Raw genomic sequence first — 5,985 nt, 5'->3', positions numbered from 1 at the left:
ATTGCATGATTCCATTTATATGGAATGGCCAGAACAAGCACATCCCAGGAGACAACCAACTCGGTGGTTTCCCATGGCCAGTGGGAGACGGGTGATGGGGGAGGACCGCTAACGAGGATGGGGCTTCTCACTGGGGTAATGAGAATGTTCTGATGTTAGATACCAGTAGTGGTGATGCCTATATAACCATCTACTAAAAAGCGCTGAATTATTCCTTTAAAAGGTAATTTATAGTAGGTGAATTTTATCTCAATTTTTATTTAAAACCTCCAATGGCTTTCCATAATACTTCCAATTTTATTCTAATTCTCTGTTGTGTCCTACAAGACCTTGACCACTAACTCTTCTCACCATACTCCAACCATTGCCTTCCTTTCTGTCCCTCCAAAACAAGCCTATTCCTGCACCAGCTGCTTTCTCTGCCTAGAATGTGTTTCTCTCCATTTCATCCCACCACTGGCTTCTGTCATTCAGTCCCATCTCAGTTGCTGTCTGTATGAATTCCCTCACTGGCTACTGGAACTCACACTGCCTTCTTCCCCATATTACTGTCACTTTGGGTACTACTTATTTCCCAAAGTGCTCCAGTGTATTTGTTTAGCAGTCTGTCTCACCCACTAGAACTTTTCTGTCTGATACAAAGACTACTGGCCACATTTCTTTTTTTTTTTCTTTTTTGAGACAGAGTCTCACTATGTTGCCCTGGGTAGAGTGCTGTGGCATCACAGCTTACAGCAACCTCAAACTCTTGGGCTTAAGAGATTCTCTTGCCTCAGCCTCCCAAGTAGCTGGGGTTAGAGGCACCCACCACAACACCCGGCTATTTTTTGTTGCAAACAGCTGTCATTGTTGTTTAGCTGGCCTGGGCCGGGTTCAAATCCACCAGCCTCGATGCATGTGGCTGGTGCCATAACCACTGTGCTATGGGCACTGAGCCAAGACTGCCACATTTCAAGTGTTCAGTAGCCACACATGGACATTGGCTACTGGGCTGGACAGCATAGTACAACTGTCATCATCTCCGAAGGTTCTGCTGGATAGCAGCACTGCACCAGAGTGCAAGCTCCATCACAGCAGGCTCCTTATTTGTCTTGGTCACTGCTATTTCTCTGGCATCTGAAATAGTATCTGGCAAATAGTAGGCTCAACAGGGTAAATGATGAATGAATGAATTAAATGAATGAATGAACTGGAGGGTGCATGTGGTGGGCAACAGTGAGACAGGAAGTGAAGAAATGCTGAAAATAACCTGAATAGGAGCAAGAAAATAAAGTGTTTAGGTTTTTCTCATCTCTTGACTCTAATATTTTATAAATTAACCATGATAATCTCAATAGGGAACATTTTAATTATTTTAATTACTAGATTTTAGTTATTTTCCTATCAGAGAATGTGTTGTAATTTGACACCAAACAGCATACCACTGTGAAAATTTATAGAACACTATACATTGTTAGTTTACCACTAATTTTATTTTCATTTCCAACCTCCAAGATAGAGTACCACTGACAGGTACTCTCAAGCTAGAACTTTAGTTTGAGAAAGATTCTTTGACTCTGGAAGAATTTCTTAATAATCATTTTATCAAACTTAAGAGTTAGGAATCATTGTTTCCTTTATAGCTTTTTTCTCCATTAAAATAATACTGAGTTCTAAAATCACGACTTAGAAGATAAAAATTACATATTAAATAAGCAGGTGACATTTCTTTGTTTCCTAGTTTACTCTCATTATTTTGGTTTGGTTTGGTTTGGTTTGGTTTGGTTTGGTTTGGTTTTTACCCAGTGCTGACACATTGAAAATGCTTATCCAAAGCCTGATTGTAACTTTGCTACCACCTTCTGGTGAAATAATGAACATCTTAGAATCGGACTAGAATGAGTTTCCATAATTTTTATGTTGTAAACTGCTCTCACTTGAATCTACTGCAGCTAAAAATGAAAGCTATTCACAGACAAAAATAACAGAGGAAAATAAGATCACAGAATCTCCCGTTTTCAATTCCAAAGTAAATTTTTAAAATATTTTTAATATTCAATATTCAAAAGTGGCAATATAAGAACAGAACAGTGGCCAAGAAAACAAGAAGAAAATTCAGAAGGAAATTTTAAGGAAAACTCACCCCCCTCTCCCCCTGACCCCCATGGCAGCCTAGGCAGAGGCAGAATGCCAGGCCTCCTTCAGGGAACTGAGTTGAGCTGGGGGACAGGTGAAGCCCCTGGGGAGGAACACACACTGGCTGAGGGAATGAGTTCCAGCAGGACATGTCAATGGCTCAGAAGAGAACAAAAGCTCAGGATGTCCACCCGACCCTGCCCACACCACCACCGCACCCCCCTCTCCACATTGAACATGTACTGCAGGTGTACAGAAAAAACAAAGGGAAAGCAATGCCCAGCCATCTAACTGTTACTCAAACGGAGTAAAACAACCAGGTCCTTAACAAGATGGGAGAAACGTCACGGAGAATCTTCCCACACTACGAAGAGGAACTAGGTTTGGACAGAACTGCCCACATCAAACATAAATACAGAGAAAAAGGCACAACGGACTACTGCACAAGCTATAACTACGCACACCACGCGGAGTGAGAGAAGGCCAATGGAAAAAGATGCATTCTATAGAACCTTGCTTACATAACAGAAACACACAGGCAAAACTAAATTATACTGTCACAAGGCAGAATACTGATTTCTTGGGTGGGACATGTCTGTCTCTAGCAAATGGCACACACACCTCTCCCAATTCCTGACAACCTTACTCAAGTTTTTAATGGCCTTCATATTGGCATTTCCATTAAAAATGTTTTTTAATTCTTAGCATATATCCATTCTGTAATAAAATCTTTACCCACTGAATATAATGTAATATAGTATCCTGTTATCCACAATTGACTCACTATAAAAAAAAAAACCTCCCAGGCGGCGCCTGTGGCTCAAGGAGTAGGACGCCAGCCCATATATCGGAGGTGGCGGGTTCAAGCCCAACCCAGCCAAAACTGCAAAAAATAAAAATAAAAATAACCTCCATGTGCAGTATAAAGTGTTGATCCTTGGGGAGTTCACACACGGGGGCAGCTACTGAGGGAGGTTCATCAGTAGAGTCCACTTGTCTCCTGCCCATGAATCTGCAGGATCCCATCTCTCAAAATTGCTTTGTCTGTGGTCCCATCAGGCATACTCCCAGCTTGCTTCACGTTCATCTAACCATGAAGTATTGCTGTGTCTCACCCACTTGGAGAGAGAAAATATAGTGACCAAAGTTCTTTTTTTTCCTGAATTACTTTTTTAATTTCTCTAGTCTTATTTTTTTTTATTTTTTATTAAATCATAACTTTGTACATGGATGCATTTATGGGGTGCAGGGTACTGCTTCGATATACAATATGAAGTGTTTACATTGAACTAAGTAACACATCCATCACAATTATGATCAAAGTTTTTATTGCAGACAACAGAAGCCAGCCCGGTTAGTTTTAAGTAGAAAGAGATTTGTTTATGAGTATGTAGAGTTCACAGAATCATCACAAAGCCTACAGAAACAGGTTGTAGGTTGAGCTTCCAGGAGTAAGGGCCAAACCACAATGCACAACCACCGAGGAAGTTGCTACCCAATCATCATCAGGAAATGCAGAGTCAGAAAGCCAAGAACGGCAGATTGCCTGACTCAGCACGAGCACATAGGCTGTTGGTATTAGTGATGTGGAGGCCTCTAAATGTGTTTGTTCACATTTAAAATGGTGTTCTCCAATAGTTAAGATGCTTACAAATCACCTGGACATCTGGTTAGAATTGTAAATTCTGCTTCCCAAAGTGTAAGGAGAGGCCTGAACTCTACATGTCTACTGAGCTCCCAGGTAAGGTGGCTGCTGCGCTCCCAGAGCCACACTTAGGAACAAAGCTAAGAGACACCAGCCAAATAATCTCCTCAAGCCTCTCACCTCAGTCATCACCACTGGTCTAAGCCCCCAGGGCATCTGTCCTCCCGGTCTCTTATCTGCCTCTCCCATGCTGCTCTGTCTACCCCCTAGTCTGACTCAATCACCCACTTTTTCCACTACCCTCCCCCTTTTTTTTGAGACAGAGTCTCACTTTGTTGCCTTCGGTAGAGGTTGAGTGCTGCGGCGTCACAGCTCACATCAACCTCACACTCTCGGGCTCAAGTGATTCTCTTGCCTCAGCCTCCCAAGTAGCTGGGACTACAGGTGCCTGCCACAGCATCCAGTTATTTTTAGAGATGAGGTCTCGCTCTGGCTCAGGCTGGTCTTGAACTTGCGAGCTCAGGCAGTTCACCCGCCTCAGCGTCACAGAGTGCTAGGATTACAGGCACGAGCCACTGGGCCCCACTGGGCCCCACTGGCCCCAGATTCTGTCAGCAACAAACTCTCTAGTACTTCTCCAAATGCTCCCTTTACTTTCCTGCTTTAACCAAAACTCAGTATTCCCCAAGGACACTGATCCTTCAGCCTTCCTCACCCAACCTGAGGTTTTTCCCCTGTTCCAGTGAGACTAGGTGACAGGGCTGAGACCAAATGCAGGAGCATGAAGAGTGGGTACAGGGGTTAAAGTAAAAACCCTCAAGTGGGGGTTTTACTAACTAGAGGGCTGATAACCACAGACAAGAACCAGCTTCAACGGCTTGTCACCTATTTCTGTCACCTTACCCAAACTTTGGCTAATTACAGTGTCCTTTACATCACACTTTCAAAATGTCTTGACTCTTGAAATCATCACGACAGTTTCAAAACCACCATATAAAGTATGCAAATGGGAGGGAACATAATTCTAGGAATTACTACCCAAATTCAAGGGTAAGCCAACCCTTTGCCTTAAATATTCCTCCCCTCAGTAAGCCTTCAAAAGACCAAAAACTACTTCCTCCCAGTGAAGCTGCTGTTTTCGTATCTGCCTTCTCTCTCTCTCTGTTTAGCTTTCAATTAAAAAAAAAAAGCTGGTGCCTGCTTGGCTTATTTGGTGTATCCTGAAATTCTTTTCTCCTAAGAATCAAATTCTTTGCTCCTACGAATCAAGAACCTAGAAAAACTCCCACTTGGAAGCCGCTAACACCCTCACTTGCCATGTACCTTGTAGGCAAGAGGCAGGACAGGGGTTCTCCTGGCTTCTTCCAAAGTGTGCATCTTGTCACAGTTTTCCTCCTTAGCCCCATGAAAAATTACACTGAAGAAATCTATTTCTTTTTTATCTCTCCCCGTCCCCCCTCTCCACCTCCCTGCGTGCACACACACAATTTTTCCGTTCTGACAACAAGCTGGAGAAATCAAGCAGACACCACCTTAACCAAGCTTTCAAAGTTGTCACCAGTAAGAGCAAATAAATACCATGTACCTCTTGATAAGCTCTACTAACAGCCTACATCACTTGTGCGGTATCCTTGCCAAAAATGCACAACGTGGGGGTTTTTTTAGTTTTTTTTGTTTTTTTTTTTTGCAGTTTTTGGTGGGGGCTGGATTTGAACCCACCACCTCTGGCATATGGGGCTGGCGCCTTACTCCTTTGAGCCACAGGCGTCACCCCATAACCGGAATGTTAATCATCAGCATATATCAGATAACCCAAATAGAGACATTCAACAAAATAAGTGACCGTTATGTTTCAAAAAAGTCAAGGTCAAGAAAGACGAAGTGCTTCACTTTAGAGAGGACAAGGAAGACACAATGAAAGAATGCAATGAGTGACCCTGGACTGGATCCTGAACCACGAATGAGGACACTGGTGGGACAACTAGGAAGTCTGTATGTTAAGATAATCACACTGTATTCAGAGGAGTTACAAGAATAGTACAAGAAATTCCCACATACCCTTTACCCAAATTCAGCAATTTTTTTTGTTGGTTTCCTGCATTTTATAACTATACTGTGGTGATATAAGATATTCACTCTTCAGAATCTGAGTGAAGTGCTTAAAAAAATCCTTTGTGCTCTTTGTAACTGTTTAAAATCTCTAGTTATTTTTTAAAAAAGAAGAA

The sequence above is a fragment of the Otolemur garnettii genome, unplaced genomic scaffold (assembly GCF_000181295.1).
Source record: "Otolemur garnettii isolate 467f Iridium unplaced genomic scaffold, OtoGar3 scaffold00063, whole genome shotgun sequence".
NCBI classification, from domain to species: Eukaryota; Metazoa; Chordata; class Mammalia; order Primates; family Galagidae; genus Otolemur; species Otolemur garnettii.
This window is presented reverse-complemented; position numbering follows the sequence as displayed.